The sequence below is a fragment of the Trachypithecus francoisi genome, unplaced genomic scaffold (assembly GCF_009764315.1).
Source record: "Trachypithecus francoisi isolate TF-2019V2 unplaced genomic scaffold, Tfra_2.0 Lachesis_group0, whole genome shotgun sequence".
NCBI classification, from domain to species: domain Eukaryota; kingdom Metazoa; phylum Chordata; class Mammalia; order Primates; family Cercopithecidae; genus Trachypithecus; species Trachypithecus francoisi.
The window spans coordinates 3,951,306-3,975,818 of NW_022681453.1; positions in this window are offsets into that span (position 1 = coordinate 3,951,306).

A 24,513-nucleotide genomic window follows, 5' to 3' on the forward strand; every position below is an offset into this window, starting at 1 on the left:
TAGAACTGAAGAATTCATTGAAGGAAATGCAAAATACATTTGAAAGCTTCAACAATACACTAGACCATGTAGAAGAAAGAATCTCAGAACTTGAAGACAGGTCTTTTGAAACAACCCATCTGGACAAAAAATAAAATGGTGAAAAAGTATGAGCAAAGCCTTCATGACAAGTTGGACAACGTAAAGCATCTGAATATAAAGATTATCACTGAAAATAAAGAGAAAATTAAAGGATTAGGAAATACAATGAAATAGATGAAAATGTACATTTGGCAAGAGAATTAGACATTCATATACAGAAGTTTCAACAATCCCCAGGTAGATACAATGCAAGAAGGTCTTCTCTATGGTATGTTATAATCAGAATCCCTAAAGTCAAAGATAAAATGTGAGTCCTAAAAACACGAAAAAGGTGCCTAGTCATCTATAAAGGAAACCTCATCAGACTAACCACAGATTTCTCAGCAGAAACCTTACAGGCCAGAAGAGAATGGGATGATAGATTCAAAGTACTGAAAGAAAACTATCAACCAAGGATACTACCTCCAGCAAAATTATCCTTCATAAATGAAGGAGAAATAGTCTTCCAGACAAGAAAATGCTAAGGAAATTTTTTACGAATAGACTGACCCTACATGAACTGCTTAAGAAGTCCCTACTTTGGAAGTGAAAGGATGACATCTACCATCATGAAAAAAACTCGCTGATGAAGCAATCACTCAAAGGAGGATGAGAAAAAGCTCAAATAGTACCAACACCCAAATCCAGCAGACTATAATGACAAATAGGATAAAAAGATACTTGCATATGCATTTTGATAGAAGCACAATTTGTACTGCAAAAATATGGAAACGGCCCAAATGCCCATCAATGAGTGGAAAAAGCAAATGTGTTATATGTACATTCCATGGAATACTTCTCAGCCATAAAAGGAACAAAATAATGGCATTTGAAGCAACATACATGGAACTGGAGACCCTTATTCTAAGTAATATAACTCAGGATTGGAAAACCAAACATTGTATGTTCTCACTCATAAATGGGAGCTAAGCTATGAGGGTGCAAAGGCATAAGAATGATACTTTGGGGTCTCTGGGGAAAGGGCAGGAGGTGGGTGAGGGATAAAACACCACCACATTGGGTACAATGTACACTGCTTGAATCATGGATGCACCAAAATCTCAGAAATCACCACTAAAGAACTTATTCATGTAACCAAACCACTTGTTCCCAAAAAAACCTATTGAAATAAAAAAATGTTTAAAAGAATATATAAAACAACCAGAAAACAACAATATTAAACAAAGTCTCACATATCAATAATAACCCTGAATGTAGAAGAATTAAATTCTCCACTTAAAAGATATAGAATGGCTGAATGGACCAAAACCAAAAACCAAAAATCCCCTCACCTTCTCAGTAAATTATAGACTGAAAGTAAAATAATAGAATAAGATATTTTACTCAAATAGAAACCAAAAGCCAACAGAAGTAGCTATACTTACATTACATAAACTTTAAGTCAAGAAGAGTGAAAAAAGCAAAGAATGTCATTTATTTCTGTAAGCATGTCATTATATAATGAAAAAGCAATCTGGGAAGAGATAACAATTTGAAATATATATGACCCAATGCTGGAGCATCCAGATTCATAAAGCAAATATTACTGGACCTAAAGAGATCTAGTAAATCTTTCACTACATGACTGCTGGAATCTCTCTAAATCTGCCGTGATTCTGGGGGCTACCTGATTCATGAGTCATTTATTGCTTAATTAAACTCCTTTCAATTTAATTCATCTGAGCCTTTTCTTTTAACAGGTAGATCCACTGATAGTTTGCACTTTGCTCCTGGAAAAGCTGCAGGCACTCAATACCAGTCTGAAGGCAGCTGCAGGGGCTGTACCCTCTACAGCCACAGAGGCAGAGCTCCCCAAGGCCATGGGAGCCCACTTCTTACATTAGGTGTCCTGGATGTGAGACATGGAGTCAAAGGATATCATTTTTGCGCTTTAAGATTTAATGACTGTCCCACTGGATTTTGGATATGCATGGAGCCAACAGCCTCTTTGTTTTGGCCAACTTCTCCCATTTGGAACAGGAGCATTTATCCAATGCCTGCATATCCATTGTATCTTTCAAGTAACTAACTTGCTTTTGATATTACAGGCTCATCGGCTTATGTTTGTACCCCTAAAGGGTACAAACATAAATCCAATGTTTAACAGCAGAGTGACTATACTTAACAAAAATGTATTGTATTCAGGTGATGGACACCCTAAATAACCTCAGTTTATCATTACATGTTATATATACATTACAAAATTTCACATGTACCCCATAAGTTTGTACAAATAAAAAATAAGATCTATATAATTAGTTTATAGTTTCCATATCTCATATTTTACAACCTTATGCCATTTGATTTTCACAATCAATTTATATGGTATGCATGCCCTGGGCTGTTTCCCCCATTTTCTAGAGTAGGAAACTGAGTTGATGGTGTTAAGAGAAGTCAGTAGGTTAGAAAATGACCTATCAAGATTTAAATTCAAGTTCTGTAATTCAAGCCTAGGGCTCATTTCTACTCTGCCATGAAACCTAACTGGGTTTCTGAATTCTCAGTTTTGTTGTGTTTGGTTTGTTTTGAGGACAGATGAGTTCAGTTCAGTGAACAACTGAATGCCAGGCATTTTCATGGTAGGTATCGACCTTACTACAAAAGTACTCATAAATATTCCTCTTTTGGCTAGGATCAAAGCAGTTTATCTTTTTAGGTTTAAGTTCTGGTATTCTTTTTTTTTAAATAGTGGTGATTTAGGGGAATCATATCTAGTCTTAAATATCTAAAGTTTTCATCTCAAGGGTACTGTTGACCATGTGTCTGATGGTGGAACTCTGACCTTTGTCTTGTGTTTTAGGATCCAGGTTTGTACAGCTCCTGAAGGGCAGAGATCTCTTCAGAGGCAGGCCTTGGTCACCTACTTCCCTATGTTCTTGAGTCTCCCCTTTTATTTCCTTTCCTAGCCTCCATGGCACCAACTTCCTTGATCTTGTGATTTCTTTTTCGCCTCCACTCCCCTCCCCTAGCTGCTGCTGCTTCTCCTCCTTTGCTGCTTCACTTCCATTGAAGCAGGAATAACCTTCACTGAAGGATTAGAGAACATCTCTGGAGAGTTATATAGGCCCTCTTCCTCCAGTTCCTTGATTTGAGAGCTATAGATACCTGTTCCTCTGTTTTGAGGACAGTTGGAGAAGCAGGGGCTCAGTAGGCATGACAGTTGCTCTGTGTTTGCTAGCAGAGGCACATGTAGTCAGCAGTGAGGTGTCTACCCTTCCTGGACCAGTCTTTATAGATGTTCTTACATGCATGCAATTCTCACCACTAGCAGAACATGCCTCAGCCAGTGACTAATTGAATCTCATTTGCTTTGTCACTCGCTGGGTGATTGCAGTCTTTCCCTTGAATTTATGCCAGATTCTGGCCAAAGAGCAATTTAGAAATTGGGGGACTTGGGGAATTTTAAGAGAATAAGGCTCTGGGTCTACTCAGGGTTGGAAACCTGACATCCTTCCCATTTTTCATCTCTTCAGATCTAACAAAACAATAGTCAATTAAGTGAACAACCAGGCTTCCTGCTTTATTGGGCACTGTTTCCATCATTGAAGGACTTAGCAGACTGAATAATTTGTGTATTTGTGGCAAACATATTTCAGAAATAAATGCACCCAGCCATCTGAGTTTATATTCAGAAATAAAATTATAATTAAATATAGAAACAATCAGCTTGCCTCTGTGCTGAAGATGTTGTTAATGGATTTTCTAGAGGTGAGCACCATCACTTTCTGTATTCCAATGATGTTCAAGATTCATGGTTTATAGATTCCTGCATCATTTGTGATGGGCACAGAACCCTGGAAAACTGATGACTGGTTTATTGGAAGCCAAGGTCTTAGACATTATGTGCAAATTTAGGAGTCACTGTGGCTATAATTTCAAGTGTCATATGTTACCTGGAATGGACTGAGTCCAATATTTTCATTACTAACTTCCTTCAATTAACTTTGCTTTATCTTAGCAGGCAAACATGTCGTATTGTCATTCAGGGTCCGAAGGCAATTAACCAACTGACATAACATTTTTAAAAAGTTCAAAGATAAAGCATATTTGCTCAGGAAAAATTACTTGGTGATTTTCTCTTGTTAATTAATTTCCCAGTCATCAGTGCCAGCCTCCAGCTTTTGTCTGGCCACTTTCCTTTTTCACCAAGTTGCCATTTCTTCAGCCTTGTAAACAGGAAGCTAGTGAATTGATCTAGCCATACTTTGACAAAGAGATGAAGGCAGCTGCATCCTGGGCATCTGTTGCCTTCTGGAAATGTGTCAAGGTTCCTTTCCCTACACAGGGGAAACCAGGGGTCAGCAGAGGGCAATGCTATGAGCAGCTCCAGAGTGAATTTGTGAATAATCTTGGTGTTTTCTACTCTGTGCAGGTGGGGGATGGGGCCAGTAGCAGAGGTGATCACAGAGGCAATCAGGAAAGAATCACATCTCCCTAGCTGAGCCTGGAGCTCTGGATGCAGCCAGAGGGCTTTTGCCCTACACTACTTCAGAGAGAAACATTTTAGAAAGAAATGGCATTTGCAGTAGCACGATCTATACACATTCTCCAATACAAACTGTCTGCTTTTTCCATTTGGACACTTGTTGAGAAGGGCCCAGCATTCCAAACATGGTCCCCTCCTTCTTCTTCAGATCTCTTCTTCTACAATAGATGGCAGGGGCAGAGAGTCAGGTTCCTTCTGTCCAGGAGAGACCTCCTTTATCTTTGCTTTACTTGGGTCAGCTGATCTTTTGAGGGCAGCCTCTTGAGGACTTCTCATCACTCCACTCTCTCTCCCCAGAAGGGGCATTACAGACGAGGCCGTGGAGGCCCGAGAGGTTCGGTGACTTTCCTATGTTCACATGGCTGCTTGGTGATGGAGGCAGCTTCTTCCAGAATCCCCACTCTTGCTCAAGGACTGATATTCTGGGCTGGAGCAGCAGACCCCTGCCAAGCGGGGCCTAAACCAGATGGGTCCTCCAGTCAGGCTGGGTCAGGACGAGGTACCCCATACAGAGGACAGCCTGTTGTTCAGGAGGGGCGCTTCTCTGAGGCTCCTCGGGTGTGTCATTGCTCAACTCCAGAGTTGGGCTAAATGCCTCTTTCTGATTCCACTTAAGTACTTACTCTTGTATATTGAATTTGTCTTCTCTAATTATTATTAATGGCTAATTTTTATTAAATATTTACTAAGGGTCAGGATCTCTTCTACATGCCCTAAATAGTGTCTTTTTAAATTATCATGACAATTGTATAAGGAGATTTCTATTATCCTCATCCTGCAGATGAGGAAACCGGAACTCACAGAAGGTAAAACTGTTGCTGGAAGGCACACAAAAAGTGATAGAATTTGGATCTCCCTCTCCCTACTCCAGGGCAGAGCTTTCTGCATAACGGATGCTCAATAACTGTTAATTTGTGTCATCTGTTTTTATTTTTGTAAGGTCAGGCAAGATCTTCCACTCTGGAAGAGCAGAGGGGCCAGTAGAGACTACTTTTGCTACTTAGATGAGCAGGATCCCATACTCAAGCACCGGCCCATTGTTTCCTCTCTATTCACTTAGTCCAGTGTGTATTGTGCATTGCACAAGGACAACAGGCCATGACTTGTGTTCTGAGGACTTGTCTGTACAAAGTGTTATGTAAACCAAGTGGAGGGAGCCATAAACTGCCGGGCGAGCAAGAAAAGATTTCACAGAGAAAGAAACACTGGATTTGGGTACTGCAGGATGTGCAGGAGTCCTCCAAGTACAGGCAAGCAGAGGGCATGCACAGAGAGGAACAGCATGTGCAAAGACAAGGTGGCAGGAAGGGGCCTAATGTGTTCACAGAAAGGAGAGGTTTGGTGTTACTGCAGGCTAGGGGATACATGGTAGAGATTTTAAGGACAGGATGAGGAAAGAAGGGAAAAAAATCCAGCTGTTAAAAGGCCTTACGCTGTGTTAAGTTTGGAAGGCTTATCCAAGCTATAATTTATAGTGCAGGATAGAATTGTTATTTGAATAGGAGGTGGGGAAAAACTGTGGCAAATGTACATTCAGAGGTACTTTCCCTAATAAAGTAGAGAAGGAGGGAGAGCCTTGGCAGCACAACACCTTGGAGATTACAGATTTTCATGGATCGCTTCTGTTCAGCAAGTCAAAAAAGAATGGGAAATGAGGGATAAAAAGATCCCATTTTAGTTCAGAAGAACCCATACAAGGCAACAATTCTGTTTTAAAGGCTATGGGGATAGAAGCTGAGTACATCAACTTGTGTTTGCTGCAGATGTGAGAAAGGGATTTCACCAGACCCCAAGCTGACTAAAAGCAAGCTGGGCCAAAGATAATCCACACTCAATTTCTTTCTTTCCCTTGCCTTTCCTTGCCTTCCCTTTCTTTTTTGAGGGCCCTCTACATTTAGTTTTAATTTTAATTTTTTTAAGTTCCGGGATACATGTGCAGAACGTGCAAGTTTGTTACATAGGTATATATGTGCCATGGTGGTTTGCTGCACCTCTCAACCCATCATCTAGGTTTTAAGGCCTTTATGCATTAGGTATTTGTCCTAATGCTCTCCCTCCCCTTGCCCCCAGCCCCTCCACAGGCCCTGGTGTGTGGTGTTCCCCTCCCTGTGTCCATGTGTTCTCATTGTTCAACTCCCACTTATGAGTGAGAACATGTGGTTGGTTTTCTGTTCCAGTGTTAGTTTGCTGAGAATGATGGCTTCTAACTTCATCCATGTCCCTGTTTTCAGGACATGAACTCATTGTTTTTTATGGTTGTACAGTATTCCATGGTGTGTATGTGCCACATTTTCTGTATCCAGTCTATCACTGATGAGCATTTGGGTTGGTTCCATGTCTTTGCTATTGTAAATAGTGCTGCAATAAACATACGTGAGCATGTGTCTTTATAGTAGAATGATTTATAATCCTTCAGGTATATACCCAATAATGGGATTGCTGGGTCAAATGGTATTTCTGGTTCTAGCTCCTTGAGGAATCACCATACTGTCTTTCCACAATGGTTGAACTAATTTACACTCCCACCAACAGTGTGAAAGCATAGTATTGGAAGTTCTGGCCAGGGCAATCAGGCAAGAGAAAGAAATAAAGGGTATTGAAATAGGACGAAAGGAAGTCAAACTGTCTGTTTGCAGATGACATTACTGTATATTTAGAAAACACACTCAATTTATATTGGCAAATACTAGATCAGGCTCTAGGAACCAGAAGTTCAGAATATCATTTGGGGGTTTTTAGTAGGGTGCAAAAAAATTATATCCTCAAACAAACAAGAGCAGAAACCATAAGGAGAGGCTTTGTTTTAAAAGAAAACAGGATGAGGAGGGTTAAAAAGGGCTATGAGTAAAAGAAGCCAAGAATGCAAGGAAAGTAAGAATAGGAGGCAGAATAAAAATTCATATTGAAGACAGTAACATCTGAGTTCAAATGATAAAATCAAGTCCTGGACAAACTTAGGAAGTTTCCCCACGATGCAGAAGAAAGGAAAAAGAAATAAAAATGAGGTCAAGAAAACTATAAACACGGAGGACAATAAATGGAACTCTAACCTAAATCTCTGTTTACAAGTAAACTGTAAGAGTTAGAAATAAAAGAGTAATCAAAGTCATCATTACAGGAAACTTTCCTGAGCTAAACCCTTTTTTCAGCTGTTTGAGATATACAGCTGAAAAGGCTACATGGGGAGAGAGTTTAACACACTGTGCATAGAGATGGAGTTGAGTGCAGGTAAGGACCGTGACTGCTTTATTTTTATTTGTTTTTTTTTTCAAGATGGTGTCTCACTGTTGCCCAGGCTGGAGTGCAGTGGCACAATCTCGGCTCACTGCAACCCCTGTCTCCTGGGTTCAAGTGGTTCTTCTGCATCAGCTTCCCAAGTGGCTGGGACTACAGGTGTGTGCCACCATGCCCGGCTAATTTTTTGTATTCGAACTCCTGACCTCAAGTGATCCTCCCACCTTGGCCTCCGAAAGTGCTGGGACTGTGACTGCTTTAGATGAATGAAAAGCTCTACTGGTTTGGTTCCTTCATGTACTGGGCTGGGGTGGGTTAGAGTTTGACTTTGAAATGTGGCAGAGCTGTGCCAGATTCTGAGACATGTCAGAGCTGTTGAAGCTTTGCCTTGACCTTGTTCTTGACCTGGAGTCTGATCATGTATCTGCCCATCCTCTGCTTCTACCCTGAGCCAACTCTTTTCAGCAAAGCATGGGGCCCCTTCTCCCAGGGCTGCGAGATTTAGTAAAGAAAAGCACAGGATTCCTAACTAAACTTGAATTTCAGATAAACAAATTGGGACAGATATTCAAAAATTACGTGAAATTAAATTTGAAATCTGTATTTTATTTAGCAACCCTACTCTTTCACTTGCTCACACTTTTTCCTAACACTTGCCTTCATTACCTTCCATTCTCAGACTCTTGTATACATATTTGAAGGTTTTTGGTTCACTTGCCAATATTTGGGCTAGCACTAACTTGAAAAATTCTAACATCTAATGAGATAGAATATCGCTCAGTAAACATAAACGTTTCTTCACAGTATAGTCCCTTTTGTATCAGGTCCTATGGAAGCTTTTATACAATTTCTAATTTTGTCATGAAATTTCTGCCAAAGCCTGTCCTCAGAATCCATACTCTTGGTTAACAGAATAATTAGTACACATGTGTAAAGTTAAGCTAAGGAAATGGACATCTATTTACAATTATATATTTACGTCATTGTTTAAAAAAATTTCTCCAAAATGTTAGCAGTGATTTCCTCTGAGTAACAAGGTTTTTTAAAAGCGATAGTTTTTTATTCATCTTGTTCTAGATTTTTGAAGTGTTAACATGAGAATAAAACATTTCATAATAAATAATAAAGATACTTTCATTTAAAAAAGAAAATTGTATTTCAAGATGATCCATAATTCAAAAGTCTTGCCAGTAACTCTTAAACTTGATTGTGCTTCAGAATCACATGAGGAGCTCTTAAAAATTATGAACTACTTCCTGGGTTTTACCTCTTAGTTAATGAATGAATCTCTATCACTAGATCCAGGAGTCAGTGTTTTGGAAAAGCTTCCCAGGTGGTTCTGATGAAGTCTGAGCGGCATCTACCCTTGGACTGGCATTCAGGAGCCAGAGACTTAGAAACAAACAGCACGTGCAGTTTTAGATTTCCCAGGTGTGGAGAGAAGTTTCCTCTCTCTGCTGACACATGTATGATAGCCCTAATGAGGATAAATAACTATCTTTCTAAAGTTACCTGCTGCCAAGTAAATTTCCTAATTGCCACGGAACCTTTGGTTGGGCCACTTTATTTTGACATGAGTTGCAAGTATTTTAAAAGGAACACTTGGAATCTGTGATGGAAGGACTTCAGGCCTCGTTATCCCAGCAGAGGGCAGCAGCCATGGGGTCTGCAGAGAAAGGCCTTGGACCATCCTCAGGCGTAGTGTGGAAATTGAATCTTTCCTTTTTCTAGCCAACCCAGGAGCAGAGGCAGGAGATGAGATAAACAAGGTAAAACCATCCTGGGTGACAAGGAGGCTGAGCCTTATAGCGTCCTCAGGGATCTGCTGTGATGCCATCCATTTGTAAGATGTTACATTTAAACATTAGAAAATGTCTTCTGGATACAGCATTTAATACAATGAGACAGAAGCAGGAGGAAAGAATAGGGTTAAAGGATTCACTAGGATGGTCAGGCAGCCATAAGGCAATCTGCATTCTTTCTTCATTCTTTCAATTCTAAGCATAGCATTTTTTAAAATTTACTTTTATTATTGGGTGCTGATTGCATATGAAAATAAAGGTCCAGTCACTGAGGTGAAGCTGGTTCATCCTTCCACCCTCACACAGAGGAAGGGGGCATAGCCCAGCAACCTTTGCTCCCCTGCTGGTGCTGCTCTTTATCTTTTGGGGAGGGGAGCAGGACAGTTGGAGAAATAGACATCCCTGTGGCCAAAACCACCTGGGGATGAATGTCCTTATCATTCATTTTCCCTTATCTGATCCCTTACACATTTTTTTTTTCCCAATTGCAAATCCTCAGGCTTATCTGGCAGATTTAAGTTGAGGAAAAACCAAAGCTTATTAATTTATTTCTGGAGTTTCAAGGGACTCTTTAGTTATCTTAGAGCTTGAATGTAACAGCCAGCCTGAAACTTACATCCTTCTCTATCCATCCATCCATCCATCCATCCAGTAACATTATGCTAGGCACTAGGTAGGTAGGGATGATGAACAAGAAAGGATTCTCCCTTATGTTTTTTTCCAGCCTAGCAGGGAAGATATAACTATAAAAATTATGATAAAACATTCTACATGCTAACACACAGGTAAGACTTATTAATTTTGAAATGGTTTTATTAGATATAGTATAGCTGTTAAGAGTTATACTATAGTGTCAGATTGTTAGGTTCAAGTCCTATCTCTTTCATATACCTTCTGTGTTAATCTGGGCAAATATTAATCTTTCTGTGCCCCAGTTCCTCATTTTTTTTTTTTTTTTTTTTTTTGAGATGGAGTCTCGCTCTGTCACCCAAGCTGGAGTGCAGTGGCCAGATCTCAGCTCACTGCAAGCTCCGCCTCCCGGGTTCACGCCATTCTCCTGCCTCAGCCTCCCGAGTAGCTGGGACTACAGGCGCCCGCCACCTCGCCCGGCTAGTTTTTTGTATTTTTTAGTAGAGACGGGGTTTCACTGTGTTAGCCAGGATGGTCTCGATCTCCTGACCTTGTGATCCGCCCGCCTCGGCCTCCCAAAGTGCTGGGATTACAGGCTTGAGCCACCGCGCCCGGCCCCAGTTCCTCATTTATAAAAGAAGGATAAGTGTGGTACCTAGTAAGTTTCTTAGGAGATTTAAATTAGTTAATATGTATTTATTTGAAAAACTCAGAAATCACAACCTGAAAGGCAAAAATATAACAGGGAGTTTACACAAACAGTTCTAACTTCTGCCCAACGTCATTCTTGAACATTTTCTCTACCTTTTATCTCCATCCTTCCAAGTAGCACATGGAACAACATGAAAATGGAACAACATGAAAATAATGGTAGGTGAATTGGCTCTAAGAAAGAAATCTCCCGTGAAAGAAAATTACCAAGTTGTCTCTGGGATAGTGTTTTTAATCCCTTTTAGGGTCATGGATTCCTTTGAGTATTATTCACTGATTCAATAATTAGTGAGTACCTACTTTGTGCTAAATGTTATTTCAGGCACTCAAAGCAAAGATTGTTGCCCTTCTGGAGCTAATATTCTGAGATGCAGGTAGTTAGACAAGCAAAAACCATAATACAGAAGTCAATTATCTAATATACAGGAGGTGACATGTTTGTGAAAAACAAAAGCAGCAGGAGAGAGAGGGTCAGAAGTGCTGGTAGATGTGGTGGGGCATGGTGTAATTTAAAACAGGGTGGCTGGGGTAGAACTCATCGAGAAGGTAACATTTGAGCAAGGATATAAAGAAACTAAGGGAATTGGCAGCATACATATCTGAGGGAAGAGTGTTTGAAGTTTGGGAGGTGCTAGTGCAAAGGTCTTAAGGCAGAGAGTGCCTGGCATGTGACAAGGAGGTCAGTGTGGCTGTGGCTGAGTGAGGCAGGAAAGTGGTAGGAGATGAGAGCAGACTACCTAGGAAAGCCATCCATCCTTTCTTTGGAGCAGTGATTCCCATACATCAGCATGCATCAGGGCTTATTGAAACACAGGCTGTGGTGGTACCATCCCAGAGTTTCTAACATTTCTTTTTTTTTTTTTTTTTTTGAGACGGAATCTCGCTCTGTCGCCCAGGCTGGAGTGCAGTGGCCGGATCTCAGCTCACTGCAAGCTCCGCCTCCTGGGTTCACGCCATTCTCCTGCCTCAGCCTCCCGAGTAGCTGGGACTATAGGTGCCCGCCACCTCGCCCGGCTAGTTTTTTTGTATTTTTTTAGTAGAGATGGGGTTTCACCGTGTTAGCCAGGATGGTCTCGATCTCCTGACCTCGTGATCCACCCGTCTAGGCCTCCCAACGTGCTGGGATTACAGGCTTGAGCCACCGCGCGCGGCCGAGTTTCTAACATTTCTAACAAATTCCCAGGTGATATTGTCATTGCTGGTTAGGGGACCACACATTGAGAACCTGTCATCTAATACATAGTTACACGATGATACATATGATTTGATGGTATTTCTGGGCCCCTAAAGTCTGTCCTGGACTGCAATTTAGGAATCCTCTAGTAAAAAGCATGATATTTGACCTGTAACTCAGGTTAGGCTAGAAAAATTCCTGATAATGTTCCTGATTAAACTTCTTAACTACAATGGTGGCTCTTTAGCTCTGCTATATGTATGTTTTATTCTACTCACTGAATAAGAATTTGTGGAGTACTTTGTTACAAACACAAATTTGAGCTTCTTGAAAGATAACACTAAAAAGCATTAAAAGCCTTTCCACAGGGCACATAATTGGCTTGACGTATTGCCTTCTAAAATAGCACGTGACTCTGTCAGTGTCTCAGGGGAAGATTAAAGACCTAGAGTTCCGCAATGTATCCTCATCAGGATGGTAACCATACATTGAGAAGGAGCCAACAAATTCCCTAGACTTCTAAATAACAAAAGGTTTTTTTGACTGTTTTTAATGAGAAGCTGAAGCAGCACTCAGAGAACCAAAATGACCTGGCAATTATCTGTTGTGAAGAGATAGTGGGGAGAATATTAAGTGAAAAGAGGGAAATGTGAAAGCTAGAATCAGATAGCTTAATCAGTGCAAGATGAGGTCTGAATTATGTGCAACCTACTTTGTATTTACTTGGTTTTGCAAATTAGATTGGAGTTTGATCTATAGGCTGGACAAGAGCAATTGCGCATTTCTGGGATACCTCAGAGAATAAGTACTCAGCGAGAGAATAAAGAGCTGATTGGCATGTTAAGAATGCAAATGATGAGAACACAGAAATGCTCTAAGGAACAAGAGAGGACAACTGGGCAGTGAATAAAAGCATGCACAAAACTAACGTAATCATTGCCTTATGACACTTACCGTTCCTACCACGGAGAAGGCTAACCAACCAAAAGATTCATTGACTCAATGATACTGATTTCCAAAGATGACTAAGGCATATCTTTAGAGGGACTTAAATTATGAAGCAGTGACTCATATTTTGAAGCAATTACCAAGTCATTTTCAGACACATGTTTCTCTTCAGTTTTCTGTGCTTTCTTATGCTCTGGGTTTGGATAATGCCCCTTTTCCAGTTGAAGTCAAAGTGAATATATACTATGCATTTCAGTTGAACCTACATCTCAAATAAATGTCTATAATGTTTAGCTGATACTCTCCTTCTCAAAATAAATAGTGGAGCGCTTGTTTTAAAATAGGATTGTCTTTTGTAATAGCATTGTAGGAGTATAATTTTCTAGTTAAAGCAGTATTTAATAAATTGGGCTGCTTTGTGGGTCTCAGATATTCACCCACAGGAAGTTAGATTGGTGATAGGGAAAAGTTGCTAAACTTGGTGCTATGACATGTGAGTTAGTCTTTGTTGGGTTTCATGGGTTGTGTTGCCTTAGAAAAGTCACTTACATACCCTAGAAAATCTGTGCAATGATTGTAGTTAAGGGGTTGTTGGAAGGTCAAATTTGATAGAGTGTGTAAGTTTAATTTTAAATACAAAAAACTAGCCGGGCGAGGTGGTGGGCGCCTGTAGTCCCACCTACTTGGGAGGCTGAGGCAGGAGAATGGCGTAAACCCGGGAGGCGGAGCTTGCAGTGAGCTGAGATGCGGCCACTGCTCTCCAGCCTGGGCGACAGAGTGAGACTCGGTCTCAAAAAAAAACCAATGTACATATCTTAATTTCAAAACACTTTATTGCTTAGGTTGGGATGACAGGCTTGAGCCACTGTGGGTTTTTTTTTTTTTAGATATAATGCTAAAAGCAAAAAACCAACAACATAAAAAAAAAAACCTGTCTAGATCATAGACTGAATTTCGGCTTTGGATCTGGATTTTGACTTCACAAATAACACTCGAAGTATTTTAAAATATAAGGCTAAGTATTATGTAAATATATCTCGTGATTCAGTTTTAATTACACACTAAAATTATTTCTCCAATTGTCATGATTTTGTGTAGGGAAAAGACCCCTCAACTCTTCAGCAATATTTTCCATATAGACACAGCTTCATAAAAAGAAAAAAAGAGACCTTTATGAATATATTGTTTATAGAATAATTTTTTTATTAAAACTTTCATTTTGCGATAAGTGGAGATTCACATTCATTGATCTATATGTTTATCCCTCTGCCAACATCACAATATCCTGATTACTGTAGCCATGAAATCAGGTAGACTTTACTTGTAGTCTTGAAATCAGGTAGACTTTCCTTTTAAAAATAGTTTTAGGTATTTGAGTTCATTTATCTTTCCATACACATTTTAGACTGCTCTGCCCTCCTCTGGAGAGGGGTGAATAGTCCAGGCTTTTCACATGGTGTCCTCTGATATCATGGGGGAAGGGTGTGCTATTTACCTGTTAGCAAGAATGAGAATTACTGCATCTTATTTGGCTTCCTCTAACACCACCCTGGCGTTTGGCTTCCCACTTGGTCTTTGCTGGCGTGGGTGGGTGTAGTATTAGGCTGAAGTAGAATGGTTATTGTCAAAAGTTTTCTCTTATAGGCTACTGTTTGCTGTTCTTTTGGCTAGAGAGAACAAGCTTTTATTGAGCCTTTTCTGTGCCCCCACCCATTGGTGGTTTTTGGCTGCCAGCTTCTTCAGCTCCAAGTTTGAAATGTGTGAGACAAAAAATCCAGGAAACTCAACATTGTCATTCTGTGGGTCCTGAAGTCCCTGGTTATTTTGCCTTATTTTCTCTGTTTTATATATAATGCCTAGGATTTGTAGTTGCACTTATAGAGAGGAATAGGGATAATATGTCTATTCCATATTCTTAGAAGCAGAAGTCGTCTTCCCCAAATTTTTCTATTTTCTACAAGAAAGTACAATCAACACTGTTTATTTTCCAATGTGACTTGTAAAATGGGGTAATAAAGATGGGGTGAGGCCTTACACCAAGACAAGTTTTTCAGAGCAGTAGGCTGAAGTTCTAAAAAAAGACACAATTTTTCAGAATGCCCTGCCGCCTTACTCATGAATGCTAAATTGTTCCACATCCCTGAGAAGTAGCATGGATCATGGAAAGTGCATGGGAAGGAGTCTTGGCTTTGACTCTCTTTCTGCCACTAACTTTGATTCTAGAAGAGACAACCATCTCTTAGAGAGGTCCAACTAATGCTAAAGCATCACTGAAGCCATGTGAGAGCACTGGACACTTACAACTTCTGTCTCAGTTCTTTGAAAAGGGGGCCAAATTCTGCTGGTCTCAGAAAAATGAAAAAGGGTACTGTCTGCTGAGGCTCTGTCTTGACCAAACTGAATGTTCATGAAAGCAGGTATCTTTTTTCTTTTTTCTTTTTCTTTTTCTTTTTTTTTTTTTTTGAGGCGGAGTCTCGCTCTGTCGCCCAGGCTGGAGTACTGTGGCCGGATCTCAGCTCACTGCAAGCTCCGCCTCCCGGGTTCACACCATTCTCCTGCCTCAGCCTCCCGAGTAGCTGGGAGTACAGGCGCCCGCCACCTCGCCTGGCTAGTTTTTTGTATTTTTTTAGTAGAGATGGGGTTTCACCGTGTTAGCCAGGATGGTCTCGATCTCCTGACCTCGTGATCCACCCGTCTCGGCCTCCCAAAGTGCTGGGATTACAGGCTTGAGCCACCGCGCCCAGCCTCAGGTATCTTTTTTCTAGCCTCATTTTATTTTTGCTATAAAATATTTGCTATCATTTGTGGGAAATTCTGTATTTCATCCAATAAATATTTTATGAGACATTTCAATCTTGTAAAGAGATGGTAAGTTACTCTGTTCTGGATTGTCTGAAGCAGCCACCTCTCTCCGTCTGCCTTCATCATGCTTCTTGCATGACTGGCCTCACATGCTTCTTCCTCTGGTTGAAACAAATTGCTGTCCAGTCCTATGTGAGCTCCAGTAGTAACCAAAGTGTGAGGCCCTGTGTCTGTGCATGCTCTGGAAATGCCTGGCACTTAGACATGCTTGATTAATAACCATGACAAAATAGGGCCTTGGATTTTCAGGCTGCTCCCTGCAGATTCCTCAAATTGGAATCCTGGTAGAGCCCTCAGGATAAAGTTGCTATTTAATAGATGGATGGATGAATACATAGATAGAAGGATAATGTAGGTCTATGTATAATTTATAAACATGGAAATTTTCTGCAAGGGTTGTATATTTAGATCATAACAGAATCTTAAATGTTTTGAAATGTATAGTAAGTTAGAGCACGCACCTACAATATCCTGAAAATAAGCTGGTTTCTATTATTTTGAAAAACTGGTTTATGGCTATATTTCTGAAATCTGAACACAGGTTATTTTGTATTGAAGATAGGAAGTGTGGCGAGAAAACTGCAATAATTTTCATTTTTAAAATTTTTTTCCCTTGCCCTCATTTTCTGTGTCCTTTGCTTCTTCTACTGATCTAACTTCCAAGGTTAATGTTTAAGAGATAAAAAAAAGAGGAAAACTCAATACTGCCAACATCAGTATTTATTATAAAATGTGCCTCTTAAACAAAATAGAAGACTTACAGAATTGTTGAACTCAATTCTTAAGGTATCCAGATTGAATTTATTTCCATTCTTGAAAATTCAGATCAAAGTCCACTTTTTCCAAGCAATCTTCCTGGATCATTTTGAGCTAAGACCTTGCCACACTGCAGTTATTCCTTCCTCTCAAGTCCTTAGTATCACTACCACCCAGGTGATATTTTCATCGCCTATCTGGGCCATCTGCCATTGGTGTTCATGTCTTATTTTGCTGCTAGGTTGTGAGCAACTAGAGTCCAGAAACTTTTCAGCTCTCTCAAATGTCTTCATGTAGGAGTACCCCAAAATATTTTTTCAATAAATTTATAAACAATGTACTAGAAGAATCAGCTCTGAAAGTTACGCTGTCTTTTAGGCACATTATGCTGTAAGCAGATTTTGACTCTTCTGTCCAGACTTTATCCTTTATATTCATTAATCATTTAAATTCATTACCCCTCATCCACCAATTAATAGAAGGAATTGAGGGCCATAAAAATATCTTATATTAGCAAGTGAATCCAGTATTCTGCGTTATTTTCAATACTTATCACAAAACCTGTTTATATTACATTGAATCTATTCAGAAATTGAACTCTATTAAAAAATACATTTAGCTTTTTATAACCCTATATTTGGCATTGCGATACTCTAATAAAATACTTTATTTCATATTCCTGACTCCATTTGTATAGCGATAAGAGTACACAGCTAGCTATGGCATAATGAAAAATGGATGAATTATGTAGATCAGTGCTGTCCATTGAAAACTGAGGTAGACAAAATCCCCACCAAGATGTCCACATCCTAATCCCTGAAACCTGTGAATATGCTATTTCACATGGCAAAGGGAATTTGTAGATAAGATTAAGGATCTCGAGATGGGGAGATTATCCTGGATTATTTGCATGGATACAAGGTAATCACCAGGGTCCTTATAAGAGGAAGGGAGAATCAGAGTAAGAGAAGGAGATATGATAACGGGAGAGAGAGAGACAGAGAGACAGAGACTTGAAGATACTATGCTGCTGCTGACTTTGAAGATAGAAAAAGGGGCCATAGCCAAAAAATATAAAGGTAGCTTCTAAAAGTTGGAAAAGGTAAGGAAACAGTCTTTCTTAGTTTCCTACTGAACCTTGATGTTAGGATTTCTGATCTCTAGAACTAATTATAAGATGGTAAATTTGTGTTGCTTTAAGGCACTGATTCTGTAGTAATTTGTTACAGCAGCAATAGGAAACTAATAGAGAAACAAAATTTGAGCCACATATGGAATTTTACATTTTCTAGTGGTCACATTAAACACATTAAAATATAAAGTGACATAAATTTAATAATCAATTTTGTTTAACCCAATATGCCGATAATATTATTTCAACATATAGTCAGATTAAAAGATGGCTTATTTTATATACTTTTTTCTTAAGTAAATCTTCAAAATTCAGTGTGCACTTTACAGTTACAGTGCCTCACAATCTGGATTAGCACATTTTGAGTGCATAATTGTCAGGTATGGCTGGTGGCTACTGTATTGGATAGTTTAAATGCAGATTATTCGAGTATAACCCATTTTGCCTGAGTCTTTTACGACCTTGTCACTCAAAATGAGGTTCATCAACAGCGACATTGTCACCTGTGAGTTCATCAGTTACGGTTGTAGCACTCCCCCCTTTCCCTCAATCTATGGGCAGAATTTTCATTTTAACAAGAATGCTGGCAGTGACTCAAATGCCCATTAATCTTTGAGAAGCATTGCTCTAGATATTGGATAAAACTTTTTTTTTTTTTGCTTGCATTATCCGTATGAAAGGTTGCTTAAATATTTTGTTTAAATCACCTCTTTCTCAAAATGATCAGTATTTTCTGGTGATTGCTTTGAAAAATGTTAAGCATTGCTGGGAAAATCCAGGATTTTCTATGGAGAATTCTGTATTTTATCTGTTCCTTCACAGTGAAGAACTGTGAATGCTATAATTACCTGCAAAGGGATTAAATTTGGTCTCCCTTCTAGCTGCCTTCAAGGTAAAATAGTGAATGAGTCTATTCAAAAAGTGCTACCATCCACTGAATAGACCTGCAGTCATGCATGAGAACAAATTGCCTGATGATTTTCCACAATGGTGTGGACAGGTAGTCCATGGGAAATCTGTCGTACAGTTGCATCACTCCCACCCTGCTGTTCATTCATACACATAAAAAGGAATTGTCAATGATGTGAAGGCTAAAGCAGGTATGGTATACTTTCTGTAAGTTCCTTACAATAACCAGGATCTTTTCTCTGGAATTTTGTGACACTCACGCTTTGAGATGGATCGCTCATCAGCAAAATGAACACAATACGTTTGGGTGCTCAGAAAATGTTAATTGACAAAATTAATGCCATTTAAAACCACAGACGAACTTCAGCAACTGCAAGATAAAGTGCAGAGTGTAAATTCCCACACTTCATCCTTTGCTTGGTGATTTGCCTTCTTGTTTTGCTTTGTTATTTTCTCCTTTGGTTCAGGAGGATTTGACAAATGAATCTTTAGCTAAAGTGGGGAAGAGCAAGTTCCTAACATTTTTTTAATACCTGAAAAGGACCTTAGGATAATGAAAATCATGTTCTTTAATGATCTAAGCAGGACAATGGAAAAGCCTGAGTCATTTAAATATTATAACAAAAATACAGACTGCTTTTGGCAATACAGCAGTCTAGATTTTATATGTGTACCTTTAAGCTACAAAGCACTTAGATAAGTTGATAAAATGCAAGAAATATCTTCTCAAATGTGTATTTGAGATCACGGGAGTATAAGGGAAATACAGAGGCAGAACCAAAATATAAATAGTAAGTGGATAGAGGCAGCTGCTCTCGGGATAGTCGCCTGTCTTAGTAAACCTAAGTGTGTGTTTCAACAGAGGCATGCAGGAGGTTAGTAAACCTAAGTGTGTGTTTCAACAGATGCATGCAGGAGGTGGGCATAAGTTGGGGAGTTGAAAATGGGACCTCTTCACAAAGCCAGGATCATAGGAGAGTCACACTTCAGTGAAAGGGGTAGACTAAAACTTCTGTCTACAACTAAATGGTGGTAACAAAGTCGCTAATGGAAACACAACATGAAGAAAATAAAGAGAATGGGGGAGAATTACTAAAAAAGAGACTGACCGACAATTTTGCAGAATTGATAAATGACCAGAGGCTCAGAATTAAGCACAAATCCCAAGCACATAAATAACAATAAATCCATAGGTAGATATATTAAAGGGTAACTACATAACACAAAAGACAAAATATCAAAAGAGCAACCACAGAGAAAAGATGGATTATTTCAAAGGAATAACAATTAGATTGACAGCAGAATTCTCTACAGTAAACATAGGAGTCAGAAGACTGTGCTCAGATTACTAAGAGAAAATATCAACCCCATTATTCAATAAAAATGGCAAATAGTCTTTTTAAAATTTTTAGTTGACATGTAAGAATTGTACATGTTTATGGGATATGAAGTGATATTTCAAAATGTGCATATGATGTGTAATCAAATGAGGATAATTAGCATATCCATCACCTCAAACATTTATCATTTCTTTATGTTACAAACATTCAAAATCCTCTCTTCTAGCTGTTTGAAAATATACAATGCATTTCATGGCAAAAAAAAAAAATCAGTGAGTTTATCATAGTCAATTACTGAATGAACTTCCAAAGGTTGTTCTTTCTTTTTTTTTTTTTTTTTTTTTTTTGAGACGGAGTCTCGCTCTGCCGCCCAGGCTGGAGTGCAGTGGCCAGATCTCAGCTCACTGCAAGCTCCGCCTCCGGTTCACACCATTCTCCTGCCTCAGCCTCCCGAGTAGCTGGGACTACAGGCGCCCGCCACGTCGCCCGGCTAGTTTTTTGTATTTTTAGTAGAGACGGGGTTTCACCATGTTAGCCAGGATGGTCTCGATCTCCTGACCTCGTGATCCGCCCGTCTCGGCCTCCCAAAGTGCTGGGATTACAGGCTTGAGCCACCGCGCCCGGCCGGTTGTTCTTTCTAAAAATTAAATTGAGCCTAGAACAAACTGAAATATGGGAAAGACTAATGAACAGAGTAATCAGAATACACGATGTAAAATATAAGCAAATACTAATTGCAAAAATCAATAACAAAATGATATTAACTAATCTGGTGGGGAAAAATAGTGGAAAATATTGGAAATCAATAAAGTGAAAAGGAAGGAGGAGGATCAAAGTTTTTAGGAGTGTAGAATTACTGATCAACTTTGACTTTAAAAGTAAGCATTTTGAAGGTAATTAAAAAAATAAACAGTGGCTAGGCACAGTGACTCAGACCTGTAATCCCAGCACTTTGGGAGGCTGAGGTGGGAGGATCACTTGAGCCCAAGAGTTTCAGATCAGCCTGGGAAAGAGCAAGACCCTGTCTGTACAAAAAGTTTAAAACATTAGCCAAGCATGATGACACACACCGGTAGTCCCAGCTATTTGGGAGGTTGAGTTAGGAAGATCACTTGAGCCTGGAAAGTTGAGGCTGCAGTAAGCCATGATCGTGCCACTATACTCCAGCCTGGGTGACAAAGTGAGACCCCCATCTCAAAAGAGATAATAAAGAAACAGTGTGTAATTTCCAAGTGAGCAAGTAGAGAAAAAAAAGAAATAGAGTAAAAATAACTCAATCTAAATGATGAGAAAATAAGTGGGGGAGAAAAGCATAGAAAATTTCAGGGAAGCTAGCACAAAATATTATGGTAGTACCCTAATAAAAATTATAACAAATCTACATGGTCTAAACTTGCTAGTTAAAAGACAGACAGTTGCAAGATGGCCGAATAGGAACAGCTCTGGTCTGCAGCTCCCAGCATGATTGATGAAGAAGATGGGTGATTTCTGCATTTCCAATTGAGGTACCTGATTCATCTCATTGGGACTGGTTGGACAGTGGGTGCAGCCCATGGAGGGCAAGCCAAAGCAGGGCAGGGCATCACCTCACCCAGGAAGCACAATGGGTTGGGGGATTTCCCTTTCCTAGCCAAGGGAAGCTGTGACAGACTACCTGGAAAAATGGGACATTCCTGCCCAAATACTGCACTTTTCCCAAGGTCTTAGCAACTGGCACACAAGGATATCCTCTTCCATGCCTGGTTGGCCGGTCCCATGCCCATGAAGCCTTGCTCACTGCTAGTGCAACAGTCTGAGATCGAACTGCAAGGCGGCAGCCTGGTGGGGGAGCGGCATCTACCATTGCTGAGGCTTGAGTAGGTAAACGAAGTGGTTGGGAAGCTCGAACTGGGTGGAGCCCACTGCAGCTCAACAAGGCCTACTGCCTCTAGATGCCACCTCTGTGGACATGGCATAGCTGAACAAAAGGCAGCAGTCAACGTCTGCAGACTTAAACGTCCTTGTCTGACAGATCTGAAGAGAGCAGTAGTTCCCCCAGCACAGCATTTGAGCTCTGACAATGGACAGACTGCCTCCTCAAGTGGGTCCCTGACCATTGCATAGCCTAACTGGGAGACATCTCCCAGTAGGGGCTGACAGACACCTCATACAGGCAGCTGCCCCTCTGGGATGAAGCTTCCAGAGGAAGCTTCAGGCAGCAATATTTGCTGTTCTGCAATATTTGCTGTTCTGCAGCCTCTGCTGGTGACACCTAGGCAAACAGGTCTGGAGTGGACCTCCAGCAAACTCCAACAAACCTGCAACTGAGAGACCTGACTGTTAGAAGGAAAACTAACAAACAGAAAGGAATAGTATCAACATCAACAAAAAGTTCATCTACATCAAAACCTCATCTCTAGGTCACCAACATCAAAGACCAAAGGAAGATAAAACCACAAAGATGGGGAGAAATCAGAGCAGAAAAGCTGAAACTTCTAAAAACCGGAGTGCCTCTTCTCCTCCAAAGGATTGCAGCTCCCTGCCATCAATGGAACAAAGCTGGATGGAGAATGACTTGGATGAGTTGACAGAAGTGGGCTTCAGAAGGCTGGCAATAATAAACTTCTCCGAGCTAAAGGAGGATGTTCGAATCCATTGCAAGGAGGCTAAAAACCTTGAAAAAAGATTAGGTGAAAGGCTAACTAGAATAAACAGTGTAGAGAAGAGCTTCAATTACCTGATGGAGCTGAAAACCATGACACGAGAACTTCATGATGCATGCACAAGCTTCAATAGCCAATTCGATCAAGTGGAAGAAAGGGTATCCATGATTAAGATCAAATTAATGAAATAAAGTGAGAAAACAAGGTTAGAGAAAAAAGAGTAAAAAGAAAAGAACAAAGCCTCCAAGAAATATGGGACTATGTGAAAAGATCAAATCTACGTTTGATTGGTGTATCTGAAAGTGACAGGGAGAATGGAATCAAGTTGGAAAACACTCTTCAGGATATTATCCAGCAGAACTTCCCCAACCTAGGAAGGCAGGCCAACATTCAAATTCAGGAAATACAGAGAAGGCCACAAAGATACTCCTCGAGAAGAGCAACCCCTAGATACGTAATTGTCAGATTCATCAAGGATGAAATGAAGGAAAAAGTGTTAAGGGCAGCCAGAGAGAAAGGTTGAGTTACCCACAAAGGGAAGCCCATCAGACTAAAAGCGGATCTCTCAGCAGTAAACCCTACAAGCCAGGAGAGAGTGGGGGCCAATATTCAACATTCTTAAAAGAATTTTCAACTCAGAATTTCATAACCTGCCAAACTAAGCTTCATAAGTGAAGGAGAAATAAAATCCTTTACACAAGCAAATGCTGAGAGATTTTGTCACCACCAGGCCTGCCCTACAAGAGCTCCGGAAGGAAGCACTAAACATGGAAAGAAACAACTGATATCAGTCACTGCAAAAACATGCCAAATTGTAAAGACCATTGATGCTATGAATAAACTGTATCAGTTAATGGGCAAAATAACCAGTGAACATTATAATGATAGGATCAAATTCACACATTACAATATTAACCTAAAATGTAAATGGGCTATGTGCCCCAGTTAAAAGACAGACTGGCAAATTGGATAAAGAGTCAAGACTCATCAGTGTACTGTATTCAGGAGACCCATCTCATGTGCAAAGATGCACATGGGCTCAAAAGAAAAGGGATGGAGGAAGGTCTACCAAGCAAATGGAAAGAAAAAAAAAAAAAGCAGGGGTCACAATCCTAGTCTCTGATAAAACAGACTTTAAACCATCAAAGATCAAAAGAGACAAAGAAGGCCATTACATAATGGTAAAGAGATCCATTCAACAAGAAGAGCTAACTATCGTAAATATATATGCACCCAATTCAGGAGCACCCAGATTCATAAAGCAAGTCCTTAGAGACCTACAAAGAGACTTAGACTCCCACATAATAATAATGGGAGACTTTAACACCCCACTGTCAATATTAGATCAAGACAAGGTTAACAAGGATATCCAGGACTTGAACTCAGCTCTGCAGCAAGCAGACCTAGTAGATATCTACAGAACTTTCCATCCCAAATCAATAGAATATACATTCTTCTCAGCACCACATCGCACTTATTCTAAAATTGATCACATAATTGGAAGTAAAGCACTCCTCAGCAAATGTAAAAGAACAGAAGTCACAGCAAACTGTCTCTCAGACCACAGTGCAATCAAATTAGAACTTAGGATTAAGAAACTCACTCAAAACCACACAACTACATGGAAACTGAACAACTTGCTCCTGAATGACTACTGGGTAAATAATGAAATGAAGGCAGAAATAAAGATGTTCTTTGAAGCCAATGAGAACAAAGACACAACATACCAGAGTCTCTGGGACACAGCAAAAGCAGTGTTTAGAGGGA